Consider the following 15291-nt stretch of genomic DNA (forward strand, 5'->3'; position numbering starts at 1 on the left):
AAGGCGCATACGGAAGTACTGACTTCAGTGAGCCCAGACTTTTGCACCTTCCCATGCACAAAGCCCTAAGCTCCTTGAGGTGTCTGGCTTTCTTTCAGTAACAGTAATCTTCTGATGTTCCAACTACCTGATCCTTCTTGAAAGCTCCTGTATATCCTGAGTCCTCCCTGTCTCTTGGGAGCAGTCCCTCAGAGCGACCCGCGAGGCCACCTCCCAGGCTCGAGCCCTCAGAAAGTCCACCAGACAAAGCATAACTCTCAGCTTTCGGGCGGGACGTATCTTCTTTTTCAGTCAACGGATCGAATATGCAAATGTAAAGTCTCTGTCTTCAAGCAGAGTCTGGTGTGGTGAGGAGGGCAGATAACTGACAAGAATGACGGCAGCTGCAGGTGCCATGGGAGAAAGGCCGAGTTAGTGCCCGAAGGACAAGTCAACTGGGAATCCAGTGCAGCCATTGCTAAGGGAGTAACATAGGAGGCCAGTTTCCTTGTTCAGGAACGGAAGGGCAAGCCGAGGAAGTGGCACAGGGCTGGGCCTGGAGCCCCAGTCCCTCTGAAACGCAGCAGAGCATGCAGAGCACCCGGCAGTGAGGAGCTTCCATGGAGCACAGAGGGAAAGGCTGCCCCAAGAAAGAAGGCTGGAAAGACCCTAGGTGCCGGTCTGAACTGTCTCTGGCAGACGACGGAGGAGACTGAAGAAAGGAACCACCTAATTAGATCTCAGTTTTAGAAGCAACACAGTAATAATCATAGCACTTGACGTTTTCCGGGCACTTAGCTCAATGCTCAGCACTGTGCTGCCTTCCACGAGTTTAGGAGGGCTCCAGCATACAGTTAGCAGGCCCCAAAGGGAGCCCCCGCCGTTGTTAAAACCGCTCCCCCGAAGAAACCTACAAGCAAAGCACTACCCTTCCCAGTTTTACAGACGACTAAACCGAGGTTCAGGGAGGTGAAGGCTACAGAACAAGGTCCGCAACTACAGAGCGGCTGGGTCCAACAGTCCCACTACAGAAACTGTCTCCACGCCACTATGCTTCCGGGCAGCAGATCAGAGAATGGACTGGAGGGAAAGAAACTGAGGCCAGGGGGCCAGTTCACAGGCTCACAATTGTCAGAGCCAAGGGTCACGGGGCCCTGACAACGTGGGCCCGGCTGGGGAGACAGATGCACTGAGAAGTCACTTCCTAGCCCGGATGAGCAAAGATAACGCTGTGTTCAGTGGAGCGTACAGTTTTGCCAGATTTATAGTGACCAACATGTGCAATCTCTTAACTGGTACGACTTCAGATTAAAACTTTACAATTGCAAGAAAGGAGGGAAGTAGGAAGAAACAGGTGCATCAGGGGAGTCACAGACTAGGACTGCTGGGTTAAAGACATCTCCTCTTCAGGCCTCTCGGTGTCTCCTAAAAATCGGTGGCGGAAATTCCCTAGTCAGAGCACAGACCTTTGGGTCTCCCACTCGCCTGCAGTAGGAGGCCTGCTTGTCCAGCAAGCATTTGCTAACCCTGGTCCAGGATGTGCCTACAGATGGGCGTTTAAACATAGCTATGCACTTGCTGAGGATATACACCAGGAAGGTATATTTGAATGATGCAGAAGAGTGTATGAGGCTTGGGGTGGGGGGAGACAGATCATGCTTCAAATCCTGGCTCTGCTGCATACTTATGTGAAACTGGTGAGGGACCCGGCGTGTCAGAGCCTCTGATGATATCGGCATCTATCTGTGAGAGGAGCTGTGGGGTGGAGGGTGTGGGGGCAGCAGATAAAACTGCAGATGCTCAGCACCTAGCACAGCAGATGACATGTGGCAGGAGCCCAAGAAATGTGGCCCACTGTTACAGTGACTACTCAGAGGATGTGAGTGGGGAGTGGGGTGCGGTCCCAGACGAAGTGGTTTGGGGGGGAGGATTTTGCTTAGGAATTTTTTTTAATCGAAGAGTAATTCACATGCCACAGAATTCACCCTTTTAAAGCGTTAGGCAATTTAGCGGCTTTTAGTGTATTCACAGAATTGCGCCACCACCACCATTAATTTCAGCGTCGTGTCAATCCCCAAAAGATATTCTGTACCCATTAAGCAGTCACTCCAAAGTCCCTCTCCCTTCCCCAAGCCCCTGGCAACTACAAATCGGCTTACTGTCTCTAAGGATTTGCCCAGTCTGAGTACTTCCTATAAATGAAATCATACAACATGTGACCTTTTGTGACTGGCTTCTTTCACTAAGCAAACATTTTCAAGATTCACCAGTCACAGCACGCATCAGCACTTCACACCTCTTACGGCTGAGTGATACCCCGTCGCACGGATACCCGACAGTCTGCCTCTCCATTCAACCGCTGACGGACACTGGGGTTGTCTCCACTCGGCTACTCTGCATAACGCTGCTATGAACATCTGTGTAAAGTGTATGTGTGGATTCGTGTTTCCCATTCTCCTGGGTCATTCCTTGGGGTGGAAATGCCGGGTCATATGATAACTTTATGTTTAGTTTTCTGAGGGCCTGCCAAACTGTTTTCCAGTGCAGCTGGGGATCATTCTTGACTGTAATCTCAGGTTAAAGATATGTTTAAATCTCTAGGATTTAAGAAAAAGAAAAATGTGGCAGTAGCGGCAGTTCTGGTGCTGCCGGGTTTCCATCGTCCGCTCTCACAATCTACCCAACTCAATTAATTTCCAGCAGATACCACTTTCCACGCATCTGTGGGGAAACAGCACTCACGCTAACAGGAGACTCAGCCAACAAAAGGATGCCAAAGAAAATGTATCCAATAGTTTCCAAAATAACTGGTTTTTGGATTAGGGATTTCTATTATGCCGGAGGGTAAGGGAACCTTTTTTCCTTGCGGGGAAGCGAGCAAACAGAAATTGGCATCAGAGTCGTCACAAGAGATTTTTAGGCTTGTGCAGCATAATTAATTCATTTCTTATGCAAGTAGCAGGCAATGATGCTGCTCAACCTAAAGGACCTGGCTAGCCTCTGAAGTTGGTTCCAGCCTATCTCCTACTTTAAATCAATCATCCAAATAGAACAAACTGCTGTTAAAGAGATCACAAAACTTAAGGCTCACATCTCCAAAGTGAATGCAGCTTGCTGATGAGACCAATTCTTAAAACCACAGAAGTGGAGGCCCAAACACATGGAAACAACAGGTGAAGATCTACCCGCAGAACAAGAGAACTGACGGCCTCCCTGGGCTCCAACCCCGACAGGGCCGTTACACAGTCGAATGATCTCGAATATTTAAATCATCTGAGCTTCAGCCTTCCTGTGAGACGTACTTCATGACAGAGTGCAACCCCACCGTGGTAACTTCTGGAATGTATGGAGGATTCTTTATTCGCCTGACAGACATTCACTAAAGACCAGGAAGAGTAAGTGAAAGGCTGACACTGTCGCTGGCACATGGCAGGCGATCAATAAACTGACACTATTACACTAAATACACACTTAAACTAAGCAGTGAACACCTGTGCCAGACATCGTTGGGCTGTGCTCTGGAGACAAACGCATAAAAGTCATTCCTTGCTCCTAAGAGGGAGGCAGGGAAGGAGGCAATTACAACTCCAGGTGAGCTGAGTGATTCGGTAAATAAAATCACAGGGTGCTACCAAACACATCAGCAGCCTGAATGGTGAGGAAAGATGGTCAAAGACGACTTCTCTGAGCACAGGAAAGTTGTTTTTATCAATTTTACTGAGAATAATGAACAGGAAATAAAATGCTGCCACATGAAGTACACAGAACAACAGCCTTTAACAAACGAATTTACTGGTGTGACCACCAGCCCGAGGAACACACAGAATACCTCCATGACCCCTCAAAGTTCCTGCCTCCGCCAGGCCATGCAGGGTGTGTCCCACCCACAGCCCCCAGCAACCAAAGACCTGCTTCGCTCATTACAGTTTCGTTTCACACACTCCAGGATTCCTTATAAATGGAATCATACAGTATGCATTCTTGTGTCTGTCTTCTTCAGCAGAACAGAGTGCTTCCGATACTCATCTGTATTGCTGGGCACATCAGTAGCTTGTACCTTTGTATTGCCAAGTGACATTCCCTTGCACAGATAAATCACTCTTTGCTCATTCATTTACCTGTTCCTAGACATTCGGCTTTTTCCAATTTGGGGCTATGATGAATAAAGCTGCTCTGAACTCGGTCAAGCCTCTGTGTGGACCTATGTTTTCACTTTCCTGGGGTAAATACCTAGAAGTAGAACGACCATGTCCTAAGGTAACTTTGTAAGAAATAGCTAAACAGCTCTCCAAAGTATCTGTACTATTTTACAGTCTCGTTAACAACGGAGGAGAGTTCCAGTTCCTCTACATCCTCACCATCACTTGGAACAATCACTTCTCTTGATTTCAGTCCTCTAATGGCTACAAAATGGTACCTCATCATGGTTCTAGTCTGCATTTCCCTACTGACAAATGATACTGAGCTTTCCACGTGCTTATCTGCCATCCATGCATCTTCTTTGATGAATGAGCCAATCTCTTGCCTATTTTAAAATCAGGTTCTTTCTCTTCTTATTGTTTAGTTGTAAGAGGTGTTGTTTGTTTGTTCTTTAAAATATATTCTGGATACAAGTGTTTTATCAGATATATGTTTTGCAAATATTTACTCTAAGGCTAAGGCTTATGTTTTCATTTCCATAAAAGTGGCTTTTGAAGAGCAGAAGTTTTTGATTTTGATGAAGCCTAATTGATCATTTTGTCCTTTATGTTTCATGCTTTTTGTCCTAAGAAATCTCTGCACATCCCAAAACTGAGATTTTTCTCCAATATTTTCTTCAATAAACTTTAGCATTTCACCTCTTATATTCTAGGTTTAAGGTCTATTTTGATTTAATTTTCATGTACGTGTAGGATAAGGGTGAAGTTCATTTTCTGCTTACTGATTACTGTTCCAGCATCATTTATTGATAAAGTTTATCCTTTTCCCCTTGTGAATTACCTTGGCACACTTGTCCAAAATCGACTGAATTTATATGGCTGGGTCTACCGCTGGATTCTGTATTTTGTTCCCACTTACCTGAGTGTTTATCCATAAGCCAGCACCACTGTCTTGATTACTGCAGCTTCGTTGTGTGGCGCGTGCCAGGTCCAATGCACTTGCACATAAATTTTACAATCAAGTTATCGATTTCTTTAGAAAATGAGCCTGCTGGAACTTAATCTAAGGATGAATTTGGAAAGAACTGTCATCTCAATATTAGGTATTACTGTCCATGAATATGCATAGCTCTCAATACCATTCTATTTATTGGGGTCTTTTTCTGAAAGAAAATAAATCTTGTAATTTTCAACGTACAGTTCTTACACATCTTTTCTTAAATGCATTTCTAAGTATACGGTTTTATTGTTGTTGTAAGTGGTATGGTGTTTTTATTTCATTTTTCAAATACCTATGAATAATACACAGAAATGAAATGATTTCTGTATACTGACTTTGTAACCTATTACTCTGCTAAATTAACTGTTCTAGTATATTTTCTGTAAATTCTTTAGGATTTTCTATGTACATAAAAATGTTTCGGGGGAATAAAGAGTTTTATGTCTTCATTTCCAACCTGTGCACGTTTATTTCTTTTCCCTGCTGGACTTCTCAGTACAACGTTAGAGAACAGCAGTAGGAATCAGCACCCCTGCCTCCTCATCAACCTGAGGAGGAAAGCATTCACCACTGAGTATCACTTTCGGGGCAGATTTCTCTTTCGATGCCCATTAGCAAGTTGAGAAAGATTCTGTCATTTTTAGTTCACTGGGAGTTTTTATATTATAAATGTGTGATTTTGTAAAGGCTTTTTTTATCTCTCTATTGATATGATTATGGTTTCTATCCTTTATTCTGTTAACACAGTGAATTACACTACCTGGACTTTGGATATGTAACTAACCTTGCATTCTTAGAAGAAATCCCACCAGATCATGATGAATTACCCATTTTCTGTATTGCAGGATTCTTTTTCTATTTTGTTTTAGTAAGTATATCACTGGATTCCATTTGCTAATAACTTTAAAGGTTTTGAATATGTGCTCATGAAGGGTATTGGTCTGTAGTTTTTTTTGTAAAGTCTTTGTCTGATTTTGACAACAGGATAATGTTGTCCTCATAAAACAAACTGGGAAATTTCCGTCCTTTGATTTTCTGATAGAGATTTGGAAGGACTGGTATTTCTTCTTCATTATAATGTGATGAGATTGACCAGTGATGCTGTCTAGCCAACGTTTTCTTTGGGGGAATATTTTAAACCCATGAACTGACTTTCTTTAATAGATAGGACTCATTAGGTATTCTATTTCATCTTGAATCAATTTTGGTACCCTGGCTTTCAAAATTTTTCCATTTCATCTAAACTATCAAATTCGCTCACGAAGAGATCCATTAAAACTCTTTATTATCAAGCAGCATCTGTGGGAGAGACTGACATCCCCTAGCTCACCCCCGGTGCTGATCACGCATGCCTCCCCCGCGCTCACCCCAGTGCTGATCACGCACGTCTTCTCTGTTTCTTGATCAGTAGGCTAGAGCTTTAGGTGTTTTATTGCTATTTTAAAAGACTGCGCTCTTGGTTTCACTGGTTTTCCTCTATCGTTTGTCTTTAATTTCATTGATCTCTAGTCTTTATTTTCTCCTTTCTGGTTACTTTGGCTTTAATCCATTCTTCTTTTCTTCTCTTGGCATTTCTTTAGATGCAATACAGTTCATTAATCAAACTAGTTTCCTTGCCTAATGTGAGCTACAAAATTCCCCTCAAGGCGCTGCTTTAGGTGCATCCAGAGATCATGATATGCTGTTTTCATTTTTACTCAATTCACAATGTTTTCAAATTGCCCTTGTGATTTCTTCATGTAATTTATGGGTTATTTAGAAGTGTTTCCAAATGTTGGGACTAATCAAGACATCTCATTGGCATTTACTTCCAATTTAACTTTGTTGTGGTCACAGAACCAGCTCTGTATGATTTAAATATTTTTAAATTTATTGAGGCTCCATGTATGGTCCTGCATATGGTCTACCTTGCTAAGTGTCCAGCATGTACTTAAAAAGAATGTGTATCACGGTGTTGGGTTGTGGAGTGACCTGTAAATGTCGGCCAGCTCCAGCTGGTTGCATCACTGAAGTCTGTGTACCTTTATTGATACTCTTTCTATTTCATTGACTACCAAGAAAGGAGCGGTAGAAGCTCCAAATACAATTATGGATTTGTCCATTTCTCATTTCAATTTTGTCAGTTCTTTGCTTCATATACACATAGAAGCTCTGTTCTTAGGTGCCTACACATTTACAAATGTTACATCTTCTTAGAGTTTACCCATTCATCATTATGAGATGGCCCTCCTTATACCAGATAACATTCTTGGTCTAGTTTCTTATTAATATAGCTATTTCTGCTTCCTTTTAAGTGTGTGGATAGTGTAGCTTTTGCAATCCTTTCATGTTCACTCTGTGTTTTTGTATTTAAAATGAATTTTCTGTAAACAGCATATAGTTGGGTCTCAATTTTTGGTCCAAAATGACAGTCTACCATTAAACTGGAGTTTTTCAAGTCTTTGCATTTAATGTAATTACAGATGTGGCTGGATTTAGTTCTACCATCTCACTGCTTGTCTCATCTCTTTTTTTGTTCCTTTTCCTACTGTATTTTAGGATTGAATTTTTTTAGGATTCTATTTTGTCTTCATTATTCACTTAGCTATAACCCTGGGTACTGTTCAGTTTTATTTCATGGCTTTTCTGTGGCTATTATGTGCATCTGAACTTACCATAATCTTCAAAACCACTACGCAGCAGCATACACCATGCAGGAACTCACCACCATGCACTTCTCCCTACCACTCTATTTTTGTCATATTCTTTACTTTATATATGTCTTGAAACACAATAAAATGAGTGTTTTTGCTTAAAATGTGGTTTATTTTCTTTAAGGAAATTTTTAAATTCCTAAGAATAAGCATTTTCTATGTACCCTTACATTTACTAACATTTCTACTCTCTCCACCTCATTTCAAGATCTGAAGCCTTGATTTCTTCTGCCCTAAGACCTTCCTTCAAGCCCTCTTGCAGAGCCAGTCTTATGGAGAGATGAATTCTGTCAACCTTTGTCTCTACGTCTTTATTTCATCTTCTTTTTAGAGCATATTTTTGCTGGACACAGAATCCTAGGTAAACAGTATTCTCTTTGGCCAAGTGAAAGCTACAATTCCACTGACTCTGGCTGTATTTTTGCATTTGCATTTGACAACGTGCACGGCATTACCTCTGTCCCCATGGAACGCACGCTTTCCCTCTGGCTCCTTCAGTCTCTTCTCAGTACTATCGGTTGACGGCAATTGGACTGCGATGTGATTTTCTTTGTGTTCACCCTGCTTGGGGTTGTTAAACTTCTTGGATCTGAGGATTTATCATTCTCAATAAATCTGAGAACTAAGAAGCTGAGGTGCTTGTTCAATAAGGGCTCGTGTATTTCTTAAGCTGTCACTCATTACCTGCAAACATTTTTCTCCCCAGCATTTCTCCCTGGTCTCTGTCCCTGGAACTCCCATTGGGTGGAGCCTGGAGACTCCTCACCGCTCTTTCACATTCCACCTGTCTTACGAGGGCAGCTGGGAGGTTCCTTACGACCTGCCTTCCAGTCCACTCTCTCTCTCCTCAGTCTTCACTGCGCTGAGTCCCCTCTTCAACCCGCCCGCTCAGTGTGTCCAATTCTTTTTACCTCAGTAGTTACACACTTCTTTAATTTTGGAATTTTCGTAATTCCCATCTGGTCCTTTTTCAGTCGGCCTGCTCTTGTTTCATGCTTATGCTCTTGTTCTTTTCCACTATCATTCTAACCACTTCAAACAGGATTACTGAAAAGCCTCTTTCAGTTTATCCTCTTACTTCTAGGTCTTGAGGCAGAGCTCCCCGTTTGCGGCACCTGTAGATCCCCCTCCTTGGCAGTCGTCCGTGGCCTCTGACTGTACGCTCATCCTCTGCAGAAGCTACTCCACGTGGAAAGCTCATGTGTCCGTGGCCGAGGAAGTGTCTCTGCAGAGCAGTTTTCTATCTGACTTCACTGCTCCCTGCAAATTCCAGTGACGTGCTGACTTCCCTAAGGCTAACTCCTCGCACACTCGTGGTGCCAGGCCTTAGTATGCCGCTGCCACCCCAATCCGGAGGGCACTTTCCTGGCCCAATTTCAGGGAAGCCCTCATGACTCCGCACCAAGGCCTGCAGCCTAGACTCCCTTCTCCACGTCAGCAGCAGAAGCCCAGGGCTGGTCGGTAAAATTTATCACAAGGAAGCACTTTGGCTTCAGTTTTGAATTTCCTCTTTGTTTCAGAAAGCTGGAAATCTTACTCTCTAGGTTTCTTATGCAAACATATATTTAAAAATTCATTACATTTGGTATCTGGGTGGAAGGAGGTGAGTATTTCAGAACAGTGTCTCCCTAAGAACTTGGTCTATCAATCTGTTTTCTACATATTTCAGCTAAATCAAAAGAAATAGAGCTTAGAAAGATTGGCTTCCAAAAATAACTGCCTGCTATTTTAAATTCAATTTCACAAATATTTCTGAAAACAGCTGCAGGACTGATACACTAATGTCTCCTAATTCTTAAACTGCACAGCTCTGCCTTCACACTCATTTTTCAAAGATTGAGTGCACAGTGATCGGCTGAGAAGTGTCACTGCATTAAGTGTATTCTCAGCCCCCTGCTCGGTCAGAGCCCTTCTATCTCATCTTCCAGTAATGACTATGAGGAGCCAGCAGAACAAATCCTTGTACCATTTGACTAGTAAGCCTAAGATCTATCTTCAAGAAATTTCAAATTCTAAAAACGCACCCTGCCGGCAACGAGGACCTTCCAGATCTGCCCTGCGTCCTCTCGCGCACCCTGCCTCGGAGGCGCCTGTGCCGTGTGTTCGGCTGTTGCCCTCCGCTCCGCCTGATGCACCCTTCAAACCACAGCTCAACTGTCAGCTTCCCGGGGCAGCCTTTCCAACCAAGAGATCCAGGGCATCCCTTCCAGAGCTTTCTGTCCGCCTCACCACACCTTGCAGCGTAAGCCCAAAGCACCCCTGGACATCCCCCCACTCACTCCTCACACAGAACGGGGACAGGGAAAAAGAGCTGCTGTCGGATTTGCCTCATTTTCCCCAGTTTTAACTTTCCCTACCACTAAGCCATTGTTTGTTTCCTCCAGGGAAAAGACCACATCTCCATTCATTCTTCAGTCCAAAAAGCACTTTTGCTGAGTCCCCGAGATGCCAGTCCCTGTGCTGCGCCCTGGAAGAGAATGAAAATCAAGGAACGCCCCCTGCCCTACAGGTCTCACAGCACAGCCGGGCAGCGGGGAGGGCTGGTGGCAGACGTGCATGCAAAGTCTGTCTCATCTCCGCAGTCCCAAATCCTGACATGGCTTACTCAGGTATGGGAGAGAGAGGCCGAAAGTCACAGAGAAGGAGGGACCACCGAGCCCAGGGACATAATCAAAGGAGCCAGCCCAGGAGAGAGAAGCAGGTGCTACATACTAGTAAGTGCAGAACTCCATCCCTGTCACCTATTGCTCTGGGCCGCAGCTCTGCGAGCTCCGGTCTGAATTGAGATGGGTCCAAAAAGCACGATCTGGCAGCCAGTCGTAAGCGTCTGACAATAAGAAATTGACACTGGTTGCGTCTGAGCAATAGTTTTCTCGACCCTGTGACAAGGCCTGACCCTTCAGGCTCCTGGCCAGGCCTGGAGAAGTGGCCAAGGGCACTGCCCCCTCAGCAGTGGGGGGCTGGGGGTGGCCACAGCACCACAGCCAGTTAGACAGCAGGACAGTAGGAAAACACAGCAAAGCGCACATTTTAGACAAGAGAATCTAACAGCATCAGAGGGAAGGCCTCTGTAAGTATGCAGGGGTTAAATGTATCCAAGATACGGTATGTAGCTCTTTTCCACTTTGAAGTGGCACACTGTTCTCTAAAAGCAAGATACTTTTAGGGAAGGACTGGAAGAGGGTTCCCCCGAATGCGATACTGGTTGTCTAACTGCAAAGGCAGTGCTCATTTTCAAACCATTTTTATACTTTAAAATGACTGAAACTAACTACCTCTTAAATACTGTTTTTATTATGAAGTAAAACACAAAACAATCCTAAAATGTGTATGGAGCCACTAAAGTCCCAAACAGCCACAGCAATCCTGAAGACGAACAACAAAGCTGGCAGGACCACACGTCCTTGTTTCAGACTGTGCTATAAAGCTACAGTCATCAAAACAGTATGGCACTGGCGCAAAGGTCAACGGAACAGAATGGAGAGCTCAGAAATAAACCCACACTTATATAAAGTCACTAATTTACAACAAAGGAGCCAAAAACTCAATGGGAAAAGGACCATCTCTTCAATAAATCGTGTTGGGAAAACTGGACAGTCACATGCAAAAGAATGAAACTGGACCCCTATATTATGCCATACACAAAAAGTAACTCAATGGATTAAAGACTCGAACGTAAGAGCTGAAACCATAAAACCCCTAGAAGAACATTTGGGAGGTAGCCTTCTTGCAATCGGTCTTCACAGTGATTATTTGGATGTGACTCAAAAGCAAAAGCAAACATGTGGGGCTGTATCAAACTGAAAAGCTTCTGCACAGCAGCAGAAACCATCAACAAAATAAAACGCCAGCCTACAGGATGGCAGAAAATATTTGCAAATTATCTATCTGATAAGGCTAATATCCAAAATATATAAAGAACTCATACAACTCAACAGACAAAAATCAAACAACCCAAGTAAAGCACAGGGGATCTGCGTAGACATTTTTCCAGAGAAGACATACAGATGGTCAACAGGCACTTGAAAAGGGGCTCAGCCTCACTAACCATCAGGGAAATGCAAATCAAACCACAACGAGACATCACCTCACACTGTTAGGACGGCTGTCTTCAGAAAGACAGGAGATAACAAGTGCTGGCAAGGATGCGGGGAAAGGGAACCCTCGTGCGCTGCTAGCGGGAAAGTAAACTGGTGCAGCCGCTACGGAGAACAGTGTGGAGATTCATCAAAAAATTAAAAACAGAACTACCATACGCTCTAGCAATGCCACTTCTCGGTATGCATCTGAGGGGAATGAAATCACTCTCTCAAGATGACTGCACCCCACGTTCATTTCAGGATTATGTGCAATAGCCCAGACGAGGAACTACTGAAGTGTCCATCGACGGGGCTGCATAAAGAAAATGCGACGCACTTTACACACAGGAGTATTACTCGACCATGACAGAGGAAGGCTTGCCACTGTGACAACAGGATGGACCTTGAGGGTGCGATGCTAAGTGAAATGTATCAGACAGCGAAAGAGAACTGTGAATGATCTTACCTGTACGTGGAATCAAAAAAGCCAAACTCACACAAACAGAACAGTTGGTGGTTACCAGAGGGGAGCGGTGAGGTGAAGGAAATGGGTGAAGGTGCTCACAGGTCCAGACTTCCAGTTAGAGGGTAAATCAGTCTGGGGGTGCAACTTACAGCACAGTGGTTAGAATTAACAACACTGCACTGTGTATCTGAAAGCTGCTAGGAGAGGTCTTAAAAGTTCTCATCACGAGAAAAAACAATGTGTAATTATGCGCGGTGATGGATGTTAACTGACCCTACTGCGGTAATCACGTCACAGTACACACATACATCAAATCGTTATGTTGTACATCTTAAACTAACCCCATATGTCAATTATATCTCAATAGTGGAAGGAAAAAAAACACAGAGTGTACCGAACATAAAGGTCAATTCGATGAATTATCACCAGGCAAACATCTGTAATTCTGGTGCTCAGCTCAGGACACCGAACACACCCAGGCTCAGGTGCCCCGCCCTCGCTTCACCCCACAGCAACCTGTCTTGACCTCCAACACCAAACTTTAGATTTGCATAGAACTGGTGAATAAACACAAAAGAATTTTTAATTCTTCAGTTCACTACACCATGTCCAGACAGGAGAGGATTCTTTCCACAAGGAGTTTTGTAGTTAACAGCAGGATAGTAGCTGTAACCCCAGCAAACTCTCAAATTCAGCATCAGGTCTGTGATAAAACTGACAGTCCTCCACGATCAGAGCACATGCGGGCGGCGGCCGCACGCCTCGCTCGACAGACCCACACTGAGCCCTCCGCTCACACAGTTTAGATGCCCTCCGGCCCCCGGGGTCCAGGGGCCCCCCACACACACATTTAGTCACACAGCAGCATGGTGGGTGGCGGGATGGACGAGTCCATGAAGACACAGAGGAGACCAGCCACAGGGTGTGGCCTCCGAGCCCGGCAGGTTTTGGAGCTGAGCATAAGCTGAAAGTCACACGAGGCCAGGCAGGTGCGCTGGTGAGGACAGGGGAAGGGGTCTCACATCACCACCGAAGCGCCAGCGACTCACAGGCGGCGGCGCCACGCCTCTCTCTCAGCAACAGCCCAGGCCCAGCAGTTGAGGGCCAAGGCGGCTGCTCCGAGAGTGCAGGACTCAGACTCCTGCCCTGCTGCTCGGTCCCCAGGGTGCAGTCCAGCCCTTAGAGACCAAGACTGCTCAGGCCTCTGGGCTCTTCCATCCAGAGGGAGGAGACAGAGTCCTGTTCACATCTCCTGCATTCCAGACATTTCCTCGTCCAGAGCTCCAGAACGCAGCCCCTGCCCACAGCCACAGCAATGGAACCTTGGCGGGGGGTCTTCACCAGCAGCACGGCCTGCCGGAAGCAGGGGTGAGTAGAGAAGAGGGGAGGTGGACACTGAGGACCAGGAGCTGCCTCGCCTGGGGGAGCAGGGACCATCCAGTGCAGTGGGGGCTACACTGGGAAGTGCCGTGTAGGCCACGTCAAGGACCCTCTCACCATCGACAGGGAGATTGGGAAGGATTTCAAGTGCAGCGTGATGTAAATAATTTTGTATGTTAGGAGCAGCTCTATAGCAAAGAGAAACGACAGGCCAGGGGACCAATTAGGCTGCTGTTGTGGAATCTGAGAGAGATTCAAGGCCTGAGCCAGACACGGGAGGAGAACCCTTCAGAGCCCCAGGCTCTTTCCATGAAGTTGGGATATTAACGCCCAAAAGGCCGCCATCACCAGGCAGCTGTGAAGGTCAAACAACACAAAGGATATTAAGGCCTGTGAAAGGCATAAATCACTACACGAATTCCACAGTAAACCATTTTCTCAAATTAAATTTAAACAATTTGCAAAGCAAATTTAAAGAAACCTATTAACGAATTTCTATAACAAGACAATGGTCACTTGGCAATTATTTAACAGCGCTTTTTTTTAATGGAGGTACTGGGGACCGAACACAGGACCTGGTGCACATTAAGCATGTGCTCCACCCCTGAGCTACTACCATACGCACCCCCCACCCCGTCCCCGTAACTCTGCAATTTTTACAAACTGCTATTGTTCCTATTTCAGAATGAATTCTGCTTTCTTTGTTAAGTTATTAAGTGGTTACAGCACTTGTATTTAACACTACTGCTTATAACATAAGCAGTCAGCTTTTTCTTCCTGATTGTACACTTCATCATAAAGATTTCTATGTCTCTTCGTAATTCTTAATTCAAGTAGGTAGAAAAAAAGAGAATCCAACATGAGCAGATGCTGCCAGTAGGAGAGAGAATTTACGGATGGCAAAACATTTGCTCGTGGTACACAATCATCAAGTCTTCTTAAGAATTATGTTCAACATGGAACATTAAACCATTTGAAATTTTCCCCTCGTTTGTTGAGTCAGATAAATCAATAAAACTATTGTTGAAAGGCAATGAAAAAAGAAAAATATATCAAAGATCAATGCTACATTACTATTCTAGTGCAGGTAAAACTTCAATCATTTATCAAAACTACTCACCGGGTACTGACCCGCAGGACAGCCCACTAAGAAGCTGCAGCCCTGACAGTCCACGGGGCTGTCCCAGCCCGGGCCGCGCTCCACATGGTGCATGGGGAGTCCGGCTCTCCACAGGAGCAGACCCTGCACCACCCCAAACCCTCCCACGTCCCTGCTTTCCTTCACCCCGACGAGGGCTCTGGAGGCAATGGTGAGATCCTCAACCCAGCTCTCACCCGTCCTCCCCCTCTGTCCGGGTCTCTGGCTCTTTGAGCACCTGCAGCTGTGTTCTCCCAAAGCCGCACCCTCTCCAGGCCTTTTCTGCGCTTCCCAGCACCCTGTCCTGCTCCCCCAGCAGATCCAGGAGCAGCCAGGAGAAACGAGGTCCCTCCCCAGAAGCCCCTCCCCAGAGATCGTGGGGCAAGAGGAAATCCTGCAGCAGGGCAGGTAGTGGGT

General features: G+C 45.3%; 1 protein-coding gene across 10 annotated transcripts in view; it reads right to left on the bottom strand.

The window, feature by feature from the left end:
• The window catches only part of TRAPPC9 (trafficking protein particle complex subunit 9), a 433756-nt gene that overhangs the window by 239947 nt on the left and 178518 nt on the right, over window positions 1-15291 (bottom strand). The window lies entirely within an intron of this gene.

Source organism: Vicugna pacos, chromosome 25, assembly GCF_048564905.1.
Source record: "Vicugna pacos chromosome 25, VicPac4, whole genome shotgun sequence".
Taxonomy (NCBI): Eukaryota; Metazoa; Chordata; class Mammalia; order Artiodactyla; family Camelidae; genus Vicugna; species Vicugna pacos.